Source organism: Oncorhynchus keta, chromosome 3 (assembly GCF_023373465.1).
Source record: "Oncorhynchus keta strain PuntledgeMale-10-30-2019 chromosome 3, Oket_V2, whole genome shotgun sequence".
Lineage (NCBI taxonomy): Eukaryota > Metazoa > Chordata > Actinopteri > Salmoniformes > Salmonidae > Oncorhynchus > Oncorhynchus keta.
The window spans coordinates 26,900,722-26,912,564 of NC_068423.1; the positions used below are offsets into that span (position 1 = coordinate 26,900,722).

At 55.7% G+C, this 11,843-nt stretch overlaps 1 long non-coding RNA gene across 1 annotated transcript; it reads left to right on the plus strand.

Moving 5' to 3' along the window:
- Nucleotides 1-5,776: 5,776 nt before the first annotated feature.
- LOC127915270 (uncharacterized) lies at nt 5,777-9,087 on the plus strand. The gene is made up of 3 exons (XR_008090835.1): nt 5,777-7,031; nt 8,054-8,117; nt 8,790-9,087. It is a non-coding gene; the product is annotated as an uncharacterized LOC127915270 (long non-coding RNA).
- The last annotated feature ends 2,756 nt before the right edge of the window (nt 9,088-11,843 follow it).

Genomic DNA, 11,843 nt, shown 5'->3' on the forward strand with positions numbered 1-11,843 from the left:
CGGCAGGTAACCTAGTGGTTAGAGTGTAGGGGGCGGCAGGTAGACTAGTGGTTAGAGTGTAGGGACGGCAGGTAACCTAGTGGTTAGAGTGCTAGTGGTTAGGGACGGCAGGTAGCCTAGTGGTTAGAGTGTAGGGACGGCAGGTAGCCTAGTGGTTAGAGTGTGGGACGGCAGGTAGCCTAGTGGTTGCAGAGTGTTGGGGACGGCAGGTAGCCTAGTGGTTAGAGTGTAGGGACGGCAGGTAGCCTAGTGGTTAGAGTGTAGGGGCGGCAGGTAGCCTAGTGGTTAGAGTGTAGGGACGGCAGGTAGCCTAGTGGTTAGAGTGTAGGGACGGCAGGTAGCCTAGTGGTTAGAGTGTAGGGGCGGTAGGTAGCCTAGTGGTTAGAGTGTAGGGACGGCAGGTAGCCTAGTGGTTAGAGTGTTGGGACGGCAGGTAGCCTAGTGGTTAGAGTGTAGGGACGGCAGGTAGCCTAGTGGTTAGAGTGTAGGGAGCAGGTAGCCGGCAGTGTAGGGGCCAGGTAGCCTAGTGGTTAGAGTGTAGGGACGGCAGGTAGCCTAGTGGTTAGAGTGTAGGGCGGCAGGTAGCCTAGTGGTTAGAGTGTAGGGACGGCAGGTAGCCTAGTGGTTAGAGTGTAGGGGCGGTAGGTAGCCTAGTGGTTAGAGTGTAGGGACGGCAGGTAGCCTAGTGGTTAGAGTGTTGGGACGGCAGGTAGCCTAGTGGTTAGAGTGTAGGGACGGCAGGTAGCCTAGTGGTTAGAGTGTAGGGACGGCAGGTAGCCTAGTGGTTAGAGTGTAGGGACGGCAGGTAGCCTAGTGGTTAGGGGTGTAGGGACGGCAGGTAGCCTAGTGGTTAGAGTGTAGGGACGGCAGGTAGCCTAGTGGTTAGAGTGTAGGGACGGCAGGTAGCCTAGTGGTTAGAGTGTAGGGCGGCAGGTAGCCTAGTGGTTAGAGTGTAGGGACGGCAGGTAGCCTAGTGGTTAGAGTGTAGGGACGGCAGGTAACCTAGTGGTTAGAGTGTAGGGACGGCAGGTAGACTAGTGGTTAGAGTGTAGGGACGGCAGGTAACCTAGTGGTTAGAGTGTAGGGACGGCAGGTAGCCGAGTGGTTAGAATGTAGGGACGGCAGGTAGCCTAGAGTGTAGGGGCGGCAGGTAGCCTAGTGGTTAGAGTGTAGGGGCGGCAGGTAGCCTAGTGGTTAGAGTGTAGGGACGGCAGGTAGCCTAGTGGTTAGAGTGTGGGACGGCAGGTAACCTAGTGGTTAGAGTGTAGGGACGGCAGGTAGCCTAGTGGTTAGAGTGTAGGGACGGTAGGTAGCCTAGTGGTTAGAGTGTTGGGGCGGCAGGTAGCCTAGTGGTTAGAGTGTAGGGACGGCAGGTAGCCTAGTGGTTAGAGTGTAGGGACGGCAGGTAGCCTAGTGGTTAGAGTGTAGGGACGGCAGGTAGCCTAGTGGTTAGAGTGTAGGGACGGTAGGTAGCCTAGTGGTTAGAGTGTAGGGACGGCAGGTAGCCTAGTGGTTAGAGTGTAGGGACGGCAGGTAGACTAGTGGTTAGAGTGTAGGGACGGCAGGTAACCTAGTGGTTAGAGTGTAGGGGCGGCAGGTAGCCTGGTGGTTAGTGTAGGGGCGGCAGGTAGCCTAGTGGTTAGAGTGTAGGGACGGTAGGTAGCCTAGTGGTTAGAGTGTTGGAGCGGCAGGTAGCCTAGTGGTTAGAGTGTAGGGACGGCAGGTAGCCTAGTGGTTAGAGTGTAGGGACGGCAGGTAGCCGAGTGGTTAGAGTGTAGGGACGGCAGGTAGCCTAGTGGTTAGAGTGTAGGGACGGCAGGTAGACTAGTGGTTAGAATGTAGGGACGGCAGGTAGCCTAGAGTGTAGGGGGCGGCAGGTAGCCTAGTGGTTAGAGTGTAGGGCGGCAGGTAGCCTAGTGGTTAGAGTGTAGGGACGGCAGGTAGCCTAGTGGTTAGAGTGTAGGGACGGCAGGTAGCCTAGTGGTTAGAGTGTAGGGACGGCAGGTAACCTAGTGGTTAGAGTGTGGGACGGCAGGTAACCTAGTGGTTAGAGTGTAGGGACGGCAGGTAGCCTAGTGGTTAGAGTGTAGGGACGGTAGGTAGCCTAGTGGTTAGAGTGTTGGGGCGGCAGGTAGCCTAGTGGTTAGAGTGTAGGGGCGGCAGGTAGCCTGGTGGTTAGTGTAGGGCGGCAGGTAGCCTAGTGGTTAGAGTGTAGGGACGGCAGGTAGCCTAGTGGTTAGAGTGTAGGGACGGCAGGTAGACTAGTGGTTAGAGTGTAGGGGCGGCAGGTAACCTAGTGGTTAGAGTGTAGGGGCGGCAGGTAGCCTGGTGGTTAGTGTAGGGGCGGCAGGTAGCCTAGTGGTTAGAGTGTAGGGGACGGTAGGTAGCCTAGTGGTTAGAGTGTTGGAGCGGCAGGTAGCCTAGTGGTTAGAGTGTAGGGACGGCAGGTAGCCTAGTGGTTAGAGTGTAGGGGACGGCAGGTAACCTAGTGGTTAGAGTGTAGGGACGGCAGGTAGCCTAGTGGTTAGTGTAGGACTGGCAGGTAGCCTAGTGGTTAGAGTGTAGGGACGGCAGGTAGCCTAGTGGTTAGAGTGTAGGGACGGCAGGTAGCCTAGTGGTTTGAGTGTAGGGACGGCAGGTAGACTAGTGGTTAGAATGTAGGGACGGCAGGTAGCCTAGTGGTTAGAGTGTAGGGGCGGCAGGTAGCCTAGTGGTTGGGAGTGTAGGGGCGGCAGGTAGCCTAGTGGTTAGAGTGTAGGGACGGCAGGTAGCCTAGTGGTTAGAGTGTAGGGACGGCAGGTAACCTAGTGGTTAGAGTGTAGGGACGGCAGGTAACCTAGTGGTTAGAGTGTAGGGACGGCAGGTAGCCCTAGTGGTTAGAGTGTAGGGACGGTAGGTAGCCTAGTGGTTAGAGTGTAGGGACGACAGGTAGCCCTAGTGGTTAGAGTGTAGGGACGGCAGGTAGCCTAGTGGTTAGAGTGTAGGGACGGCAGGTAGCCTAGTGGTTAGAGTGTAGGGACGGCAGGTAGCCTAGTGGTTTAGAGTGTAGGGACGGCAGGTAGCCTAGTGGTTAGAGTGTAGGGACGGCAGGTAGCCTAGTGGTTAGAGTGTAGGGACGGTAGGTAGCCTAGTGGTTAGAGTGTAGGGACGGCAGGTAGCCTAGTGGTTAGAGTGTAGGGACGGCAGGTAGACTAGTGGTTAGAGTTTAGGGACGGCAGGTAACCTAGTGGTTAGAGTGTAGGGGCGGCAGGTAGCCTGGTGGTTAGTGTAGGGGCGGCAGGTAGCCTAGTGGTTAGAGTGTAGGGACGGTAGGTAGCCTAGTGGTTAGAGTGTTGGAGGCGGCAGGTAGCCTAGTGGTTAGAGTGTAGGGACGGCAGGTAGCCTAGTGGTTAGAGTGTAGGGACGGCAGGTAACCTAGTGGTTAGAGTGTAGGGACGGCAGGTAGCCTAGTGGTTAGTGTAGGGACGGCAGGTAGCCTAGTGGTTAGAGTGTAGGGACGGCAGGTAGCCTAGTGGTTAGAGTGTAGGGACGGCAGGTAGCCTAGTGGTTTGAGTGTAGGGACGGCAGGTAGACTAGTGGTTAGAATGTAGGGACGGCAGGTAGCCTAGTGGTTAGAGTGTAGGGCGGTAGGTAGCCTAGTGGTTAGAGTGTAGGGGCAGCAGGTAGCCTAGTGGTTAGAGTGTAGGGACGGCAGGTAGCCTAGTGGTTAGAGTGTAGGGACGGCAGGTAACCTAGTGGTTAGAGTGTAGGGACGGCAGGTAGCCTAGTGGTTAGAGTGTAGGGACGGTAGGTAGCCTAGTGGTTAGAGTGTAGGGGCGGCAGGTAGCCTAGTGGTTAGAGTGTAGGGACGGCAGGTAACCTAGTGGTTAGAGTGTAGGGCGGCAGGTAGCCTGGTGGTTAGAGTGTAGGGCGGCAGGTAACCTAGTGGTTAGAGTGTAGGGACGGCAGGTAGCCTAGTGGTTAGAGTGTAGGGACGGCAGGTAGCCTAGTGGTTAAGAGTGTAGGGACGGCAGGTAACCTAGTGGTTAGAGTGTAGGGACGGCAGGTAGCCTAGTGGTTAGAGTGTAGGGACGGCAGGTAGCCTAGTGGTTAGAGTGTAGGGGCGGCAGGTAGCCTAGTGGTTAGAGTGTAGGGACGGCAGGTAGCCTAGTGGTTAGAGTGTAGGGGCGGCAGGTAGACTAGTGGTTAGAGTGTAGGGACGGCAGGTAACCTAGTGGTTAGAGTGTAGGGACGGCAGGTAGCCTAGTGGTTAGAGTGTAGGGACGGCAGGTAGCCTAGTGGTTAGAGTGTTGGGACGGCAGGTAGCCTAGTGGTTAGAGTGTAGGGACGGCAGGTAGCCTAGTGGTTAGAGTGTAGGGACGGCAGGTAGCCTAGTGGTTAGAGTGTAGGGACGGCAGGTAGCCTAGTGGTTAGAGTGTAGGGACGGCAGGTAGCCTAGTGGTTAGAGTGTAGGGACGGCAGGTAGCCTAGTGGTTAGAGTGTAGGGCGGCAGGTAGCCTAGTGGTTAGAGTGTAGGGGGCGGCAGGTAGCCTAGTGGTTAGAGTGTAGGGGCGGCAGGTAGCCTAGTGGTTAGAGTGTAGGGACGGCAGGTAGCCTAGTGGTTAGAGTGTAGGGACGGTAGGTAGCCTAGTGGTTAGAGTGTAGGGACGGCAGGTAGCCTAGTGGTTAGAGTGTAGGGACGGCAGGTAGACTAGTGGTTAGAGTGTAGGGACGGCAGGTAGCCTAGTGGTTAGAGTGTAGGGGCAGCAGGTAGCCTAGTGGTTAGAGTGTAGGGACGGCAGGTAGCCTAGTGGTTAGAGTGTAGGGACGGCAGGTAACCTAGTGGTTAGAGTGTAGGGACGGCAGGTAGCCTAGTGGTTAGAGTGTAGGGACGGCAGGTAGCCTAGTGGTTAGAGTGTAGGGACGGCAGGTAGCCTAGTGGTTAGAGTGTAGGGACGGCAGGTAACCTAGTGGTTAGAGTGTAGGGACGGCAGGTAACCTAGTGGTTAGAGTGTAGGGACGGCAGGTAGCCTAGTGGTTAGAGTGTAGGGGCGGCAGGTAGCCTAGTGGTTAGAGTGTAGGGACGGCAGGTAGCCTAGTGGTTAGAGTGTAGGGACGGCAGGTAGCCTAGTGGTTAGAGTGTAGGGCGGCAGGTAGCCTGGTGGTTAGAGTGTAGGGCGGCAGGTAACCTAGTGGTTAGAGTGTGGGACGGCAGGTAACCTAGTGGTTAGAGTGTAGGGACGGCAGGTAGCCTAGTGGTTAGAGTGTAGGGACGGCAGGTAGCCTAGTGGTTAGAGTGTTAGGGGCGGCAGGTAGCCTAGTGGTTAGAGTGTAGGGCGGCAGGTAGCCTGGTGGTTAGAGTGTAGGGCGGCAGGTAGCCTAGTGGTTAGAGTGTAGGGACGGCAGGTAGCCTAGTGGTTAGAGTGTAGGGACGGCAGGTAGACTAGTGGTTAGAGTGTAGGGCGGCAGGTAACCTAGTGGTTAGAGTGTAGGGCGGCAGGTAGCCTGGTGGTTAGTGTAGGGGCGGCAGGTAGCCTAGTGGTTAGAGTGTAGGGACGGTAGGTAGCCTAGTGGTTAGAGTGTTGGAGCGGCAGGTAGCCTAGTGGTTAGAGTGTAGGGACGGCAGGTAGCCTAGTGGTTAGAGTGTAGGGACGGCAGGTAGCCTAGTGGTTAGAGTGTAGGGACGGCAGGTAGCCTAGTGGTTAGAGTGTAGGGACGGCAGGTAGCCTAGTGGTTAGAGTGTAGGGACGGCAGGTAGCCTAGTGGTTAGAGTGTAGGGACGGCAGGTAGCCTAGAGTGTAGGGGCGGCAGGTAGCCTAGTGGTTAGAGTGTAGGGGCGGCAGGTAGCCTAGTGGTTAGAGTGTAGGGACGGCAGGTAGCCTAGTGGTTAGAGTGTAGGGACGGCAGGTAGCCTAGTGGTTAGAGTGTAGGGACGGCAGGTAACCTAGTGGTTAGAGTGTGGGACGGCAGGTAACCTAGTGGTTAGAGTGTAGGGACGGCAGGTAGCCTAGTGGTTAGAGTGTAGGGACGGTAGGTAGCCTAGTGGTTAGAGTGTTGGGGCGGCAGGTAGCCTAGTGGTTAGAGTGTAGGGGCGGCAGGTAGCCTGGTGGTTAGTGTAGGGGCGGCAGGTAGCCTAGTGGTTAGAGTGTAGGGACGGCAGGTAGCCTAGTGGTTAGAGTGTAGGGACGGCAGGTAGACTAGTGGTTAGAGTGTAGGGGCGGCAGGTAACCTAGTGGTTAGAGTGTAGGGGCGGCAGGTAGCCTGGTGGTTAGTGTAGGGGCGGCAGGTAGCCTAGTGGTTAGAGTGTAGGGACGGTAGGTAGCCTAGTGGTTAGAGTGTTGGAGCGGCAGGTAGCCTAGTGGTTAGAGTGTAGGGACGGCAGGTAGCCTAGTGGTTAGAGTGTAGGGACGGCAGGTAACCTAGTGGTTAGAGTGTAGGGACGGCAGGTAGCCTAGTGGTTAGTGTAGGGACGGCAGGTAGCCTAGTGGTTAGAGTGTAGGGACGGCAGGTAGCCTAGTGGTTAGAGTGTAGGGACGGCAGGTAGCCTAGTGGTTTGAGTGTAGGGACGGCAGGTAGACTAGTGGTTAGAATGTAGGGACGGCAGGTAGCCTAGTGGTTAGAGTGTAGGGGCGGCAGGTAGCCTAGTGGTTAGAGTGTAGGGGCGGCAGGTAGCCTAGTGGTTAGAGTGTAGGGACGGCAGGTAGCCTAGTGGTTAGAGTGTAGGGACGGCAGGTAACCTAGTGGTTAGAGTGTAGGGACGGCAGGTAACCTAGTGGTTAGAGTGTAGGGACGGCAGGTAGCCTAGTGGTTAGAGTGTAGGGACGGTAGGTAGCCTAGTGGTTAGAGTGTAGGGACGGCAGGTAGCCTAGTGGTTAGAGTGTAGGGACGGCAGGTAGCCTAGTGGTTAGAGTGTAGGGACGGCAGGTAGCCTAGTGGTTAGAGTGTAGGGACGGCAGGTAGCCTAGTGGTTAGAGTGTAGGGACGGCAGGTAGCCTAGTGGTTAGAGTGTAGGGACGGCAGGTAGCCTAGTGGTTAGAGTGTAGGGACGGTAGGTAGCCTAGTGGTTAGAGTGTAGGGACGGCAGGTAGCCTAGTGGTTAGAGTGTAGGGACGGCAGGTAGACTAGTGGTTAGAGTTTAGGGACGGCAGGTAACCTAGTGGTTAGAGTGTAGGGGCGGCAGGTAGCCTGGTGGTTAGTGTAGGGGCGGCAGGTAGCCTAGTGGTTAGAGTGTAGGGACGGTAGGTAGCCTAGTGGTTAGAGTGTTGGAGCGGCAGGTAGCCTAGTGGTTAGAGTGTAGGGACGGCAGGTAGCCTAGTGGTTAGAGTGTAGGGACGGCAGGTAACCTAGTGGTTAGAGTGTAGGGACGGCAGGTAGCCTAGTGGTTAGTGTAGGGACGGCAGGTAGCCTAGTGGTTAGAGTGTAGGGACGGCAGGTAGCCTAGTGGTTAGAGTGTAGGGACGGCAGGTAGCCTAGTGGTTTGAGTGTAGGGACGGCAGGTAGACTAGTGGTTAGAATGTAGGGACGGCAGGTAGCCTAGTGGTTAGAGTGTAGGGGCGGTAGGTAGCCTAGTGGTTAGAGTGTAGGGGCAGCAGGTAGCCTAGTGGTTAGAGTGTAGGGACGGCAGGTAGCCTAGTGGTTAGAGTGTAGGGACGGCAGGTAACCTAGTGGTTAGAGTGTAGGGACGGCAGGTAGCCTAGTGGTTAGAGTGTAGGGACGGTAGGTAGCCTAGTGGTTAGAGTGTAGGGACGGCAGGTAGCCTAGTGGTTAGAGTGTAGGGACGGCAGGTAACCTAGTGGTTAGAGTGTAGGGGCGGCAGGTAGCCTGGTGGTTAGAGTGTAGGGGCGGCAGGTAGCCTAGTGGTTAGAGTGTAGGGACGGCAGGTAGCCTAGTGGTTAAGAGTGTAGGGACGGCAGGTAGCCTAGTGGTTAAGAGTGTAGGGACGGCAGGTAACCTAGTGGTTAGAGTGTAGGGACGGCAGGTAGCCTAGTGGTTAGAGTGTAGGGACGGCAGGTAGCCTAGTGGTTTGAGTGTAGGGACGGCAGGTAGACTAGTGGTTAGAATGTAGGGACGGCAGGTAGCCTAGTGGTTAGAGTGTAGGGGCGGCAGGTAGACTAGTGGTTAGAGTGTAGGGACGGCAGGTAACCTAGTGGTTAGAGTGTAGGGACGGCAGGTAGCCTAGTGGTTAGAGTGTAGGGACGGCAGGTAGCCTAGTGGTTAGAGTGTTGGGACGGCAGGTAGCCTAGTGGTTAGAGTGTAGGGACGGCAGGTAGCCTAGTGGTTAGAGTGTAGGGACGGCAGGTAACCTAGTGGTTAGAGTGTAGGGACGGCAGGTAACCTAGTGGTTAGAGTGTAGGGACGGCAGGTAGCCTAGTGGTTAGAGTGTAGGGACGGTAGGTAGCCTAGTGGTTAGAGTGTAGGGGCGGCAGGTAGCCTAGTGGTTAGAGTGTAGGGACGGCAGGTAGCCTAGTGGTTAGAGTGTAGGGACGGCAGGTAACCTAGTGGTTAGAGTGTAGGGACGGCAGGTAGCCTAGTGGTTAGAGTGTAGGGACGGTAGGTAGCCTAGTGGTTAGAGTGTAGGGACGGCAGGTAGCCTAGTGGTTAGAGTGTAGGGACGGCAGGTAGACTAGTGGTTAGAGTGTAGGGACGGCAGGTAACCTAGTGGTTAGAGTGTAGGGGCAGCAGGTAGCCTAGTGGTTAGAGTGTAGGGACGGCAGGTAGCCTAGTGGTTAGAGTGTAGGGACGGCAGGTAACCTAGTGGTTAGAGTGTAGGGACGGCAGGTAGCCTAGTGGTTAGAGTGTAGGGACGGTAGGTAGCCTAGTGGTTAGAGTGTAGGGACGGCAGGTAGCCTAGTGGTTAGAGTGTAGGGACGGCAGGTAGACTAGTGGTTAGAGTGTAGGGACGGCAGGTAACCTAGTGGTTAGAGTGTAGGGGCGGCAGGTAGCCTGGTGGTTAGAGTGTAGGGGCGGCAGGTAGCCTAGTGGTTAGAGTGTAGGGACGGCAGGTAGCCTAGTGGTTAAGAGTGTAGGGACGGCAGGTAACCTAGTGGTTAGAGTGTAGGGGCGGCAGGTAGCCTGGTGGTTAGAGTGTAGGGGCGGCAGGTAACCTAGTGGTTAGAGTGTGGGACGGCAGGTAACCTAGTGGTTAGAGTGTAGGGACGGCAGGTAGCCTAGTGGTTAGAGTGTAGGGACGGTAGGTAGCCTAGTGGTTAGAGTGTTGGGGCGGCAGGTAGCCTAGTGGTTAGAGTGTAGGGGCGGCAGGTAGCCTGGTGGTTAGTGTAGGGGCGGCAGGTAGCCTAGTGGTTAGAGTGTAGGGACGGCAGGTAGCCTAGTGGTTAGAGTGTAGGGACGGCAGGTAGACTAGTGGTTAGAGTGTAGGGGCGGCAGGTAACCTAGTGGTTAGAGTGTAGGGGCGGCAGGTAGCCTGGTGGTTAGTGTAGGGCGGCAGGTAGCCTAGTGGTTAGAGTGTAGGGACGGTAGGTAGCCTAGTGGTTAGAGTGTTGGGCGGCAGGTAGCCTAGTGGTTAGAGTGTAGGGACGGCAGGTAGCCTAGTGGTTAGAGTGTAGGGACGGCAGGTAACCTAGTGGTTAGAGTGTAGGGACGGCAGGTAGCCTAGTGGTTAGTGTAGGGACGGCAGGTAGCCTAGTGGTTAGAGTGTAGGGACGGCAGGTAGCCTAGTGGTTAGAGTGTAGGGACGGCAGGTAGCCTAGTGGTTTGAGTGTAGGGACGGCAGGTAGACTAGTGGTTAGAATGTAGGGACGGCAGGTAGCCTAGTGGTTAGAGTGTAGGGGCGGCAGGTAGCCTAGTGGTTAGAGTGTAGGGGCGGCAGGTAGCCTAGTGGTTAGAGTGTAGGGACGGCAGGTAGCCTAGTGGTTAGAGTGTAGGGACGGCAGGTAACCTAGTGGTTAGAGTGTAGGGACGGCAGGTAGCCTAGTGGTTAGAGTGTAGGGACGGTAGGTAGCCTAGTGGTTAGAGTGTAGGGACGGCAGGTAGCCTAGTGGTTAGAGTGTAGGGACGGCAGGTAGCCTAGTGGTTAGTGGAGTGTAGGGACGGCAGGTAGCCTAGTGGTTAGAGTGTAGGGGCGGCAGGTAGCCTAGTGGTTAGAGTGTAGGGACGGCAGGTAGCCTAGTGGTTAGAGTGTAGGGACGGCAGGTAGCCTAGTGGTTAGAGTGTAGGGACGGTAGGTAGCCTAGTGGTTAGAGTGTAGGGACGGCAGGAGCCTAGTGGTTAGAGGTAGCCTAGTGGTTAGAGTGTGGTTAGTGGGACGGCAGGTAGCCTAGTGGTTTGAGTGTAGGGACGGCAGGTAGACTAGTGGTTAGAATGTAGGGACGGCAGGTAGCCTAGTGGTTAGAGTGTAGGGGCGGCAGGTAGCCTAGTGGTTAGAGTGTAGGGGCAGCAGGTAGCCTAGTGGTTAGAGTGTAGAGGGACGGCAGGTAGCCTAGTGGTTAGAGTGTAGGGACGGCAGGTAACCTAGTGGTTAGAGTGTAGGGACGGCAGGTAGCCTAGTGGTTAGAGTGTAGGGACGGTAGGTAGCCTAGTGGTTAGAGTGTAGGGACGGCAGGTAGCCTAGTGGTTAGAGTGTAGGGACGGCAGGTAACCTAGTGGTTAGAGTGTAGGGGCGGCAGGTAGCCTGGTGGTTAGAGTGTAGGGGCGGCAGGTAGCCTAGTGGTTAGAGTGTAGGGACGGCAGGTAGCCTAGTGGTTAAGAGTGTAGGGACGGCAGGTAGCCTAGTGGTTAAGAGTGTAGGGACGGCAGGTAACCTAGTGGTTAGAGTGTAGGGACGGCAGGTAGCCTAGTGGTTAGAGTGTAGGGACGGCAGGTAGCCTAGTGGTTTGAGTGTAGGGACGGCAGGTAGACTAGTGGTTAGAATGTAGGGACGGCAGGTAGCCTAGTGGTTAGAGTGTAGGGGCGGCAGGTAGCCTAGTGGTTAGAGTGTAGGGGCGGCAGGTAGCCTAGTGGTTAGAGTGTAGGGACGGCAGGTAGCCTAGTGGTTAGAGTGTAGGGACGGCAGGTAACCTAGTGGTTAGAGTGTAGGGACGGCAGGTAGCCTAGTGGTTAGAGTGTAGGGACGGTAGGTAGCCTAGTGGTTAGAGTGTAGGGACGGCAGGTAGCCTAGTGGTTAGAGTGTAGGGACGGCAGGTAGACTAGTGGTTAGAGTGTAGGGACGGCAGGTAACCTAGTGGTTAGAGTGTAGGGGCAGCAGGTAGCCTAGTGGTTAGAGTGTAGGGACGGCAGGTAGCCTAGTGGTTAGAGTGTAGGGACGGCAGGTAACCTAGTGGTTAGAGTGTAGGGACGGCAGGTAGCCTAGTGGTTAGAGTGTAGGGACGGTAGGTAGCCTAGTGGTTAGAGTGTAGGGACGGCAGGTAGCCTAGTGGTTAGAGTGTAGGGACGGCAGGTAGCCTAGTGGTTAGAGTGTAGGGACGGTAGGTAGCCTAGTGGTTAGAGTGTAGGGACGGCAGGTAGCCTAGTGGTTAGAGTGTAGGGGCGGCAGGTAGCCTAGTGGTTAGAGTGTAGGGACGGCAGGTAGCCTAGTGGTTAAGAGTGTAGGGACGGCAGGTAACCTAGTGGTTAGAGTGTAGGGGCGGCAGGTAGCCTGGTGGTTAGAGTGTAGGGGCGGCAGGTAGCCTAGTGGTTAGAGTGTTGGGCCAAGGTTACTAGATTGAATCCCGAGCTGACATGGTACAAATCTGTCGTTCTGCCCCTGAACAAGGCAGTTAACCCACTGCTCCTAGACAGTCATTGTAAATAAGAATTTGCTCTTAAACTGACTTGCCGAGCTAAATAAAAAGGTATTTAATTTATTTTTTATTTTTAGGTATGCTAAAAAGGTAAGTAATGTTTGCTTTCTTGGGCCCTAGTTGAAAATA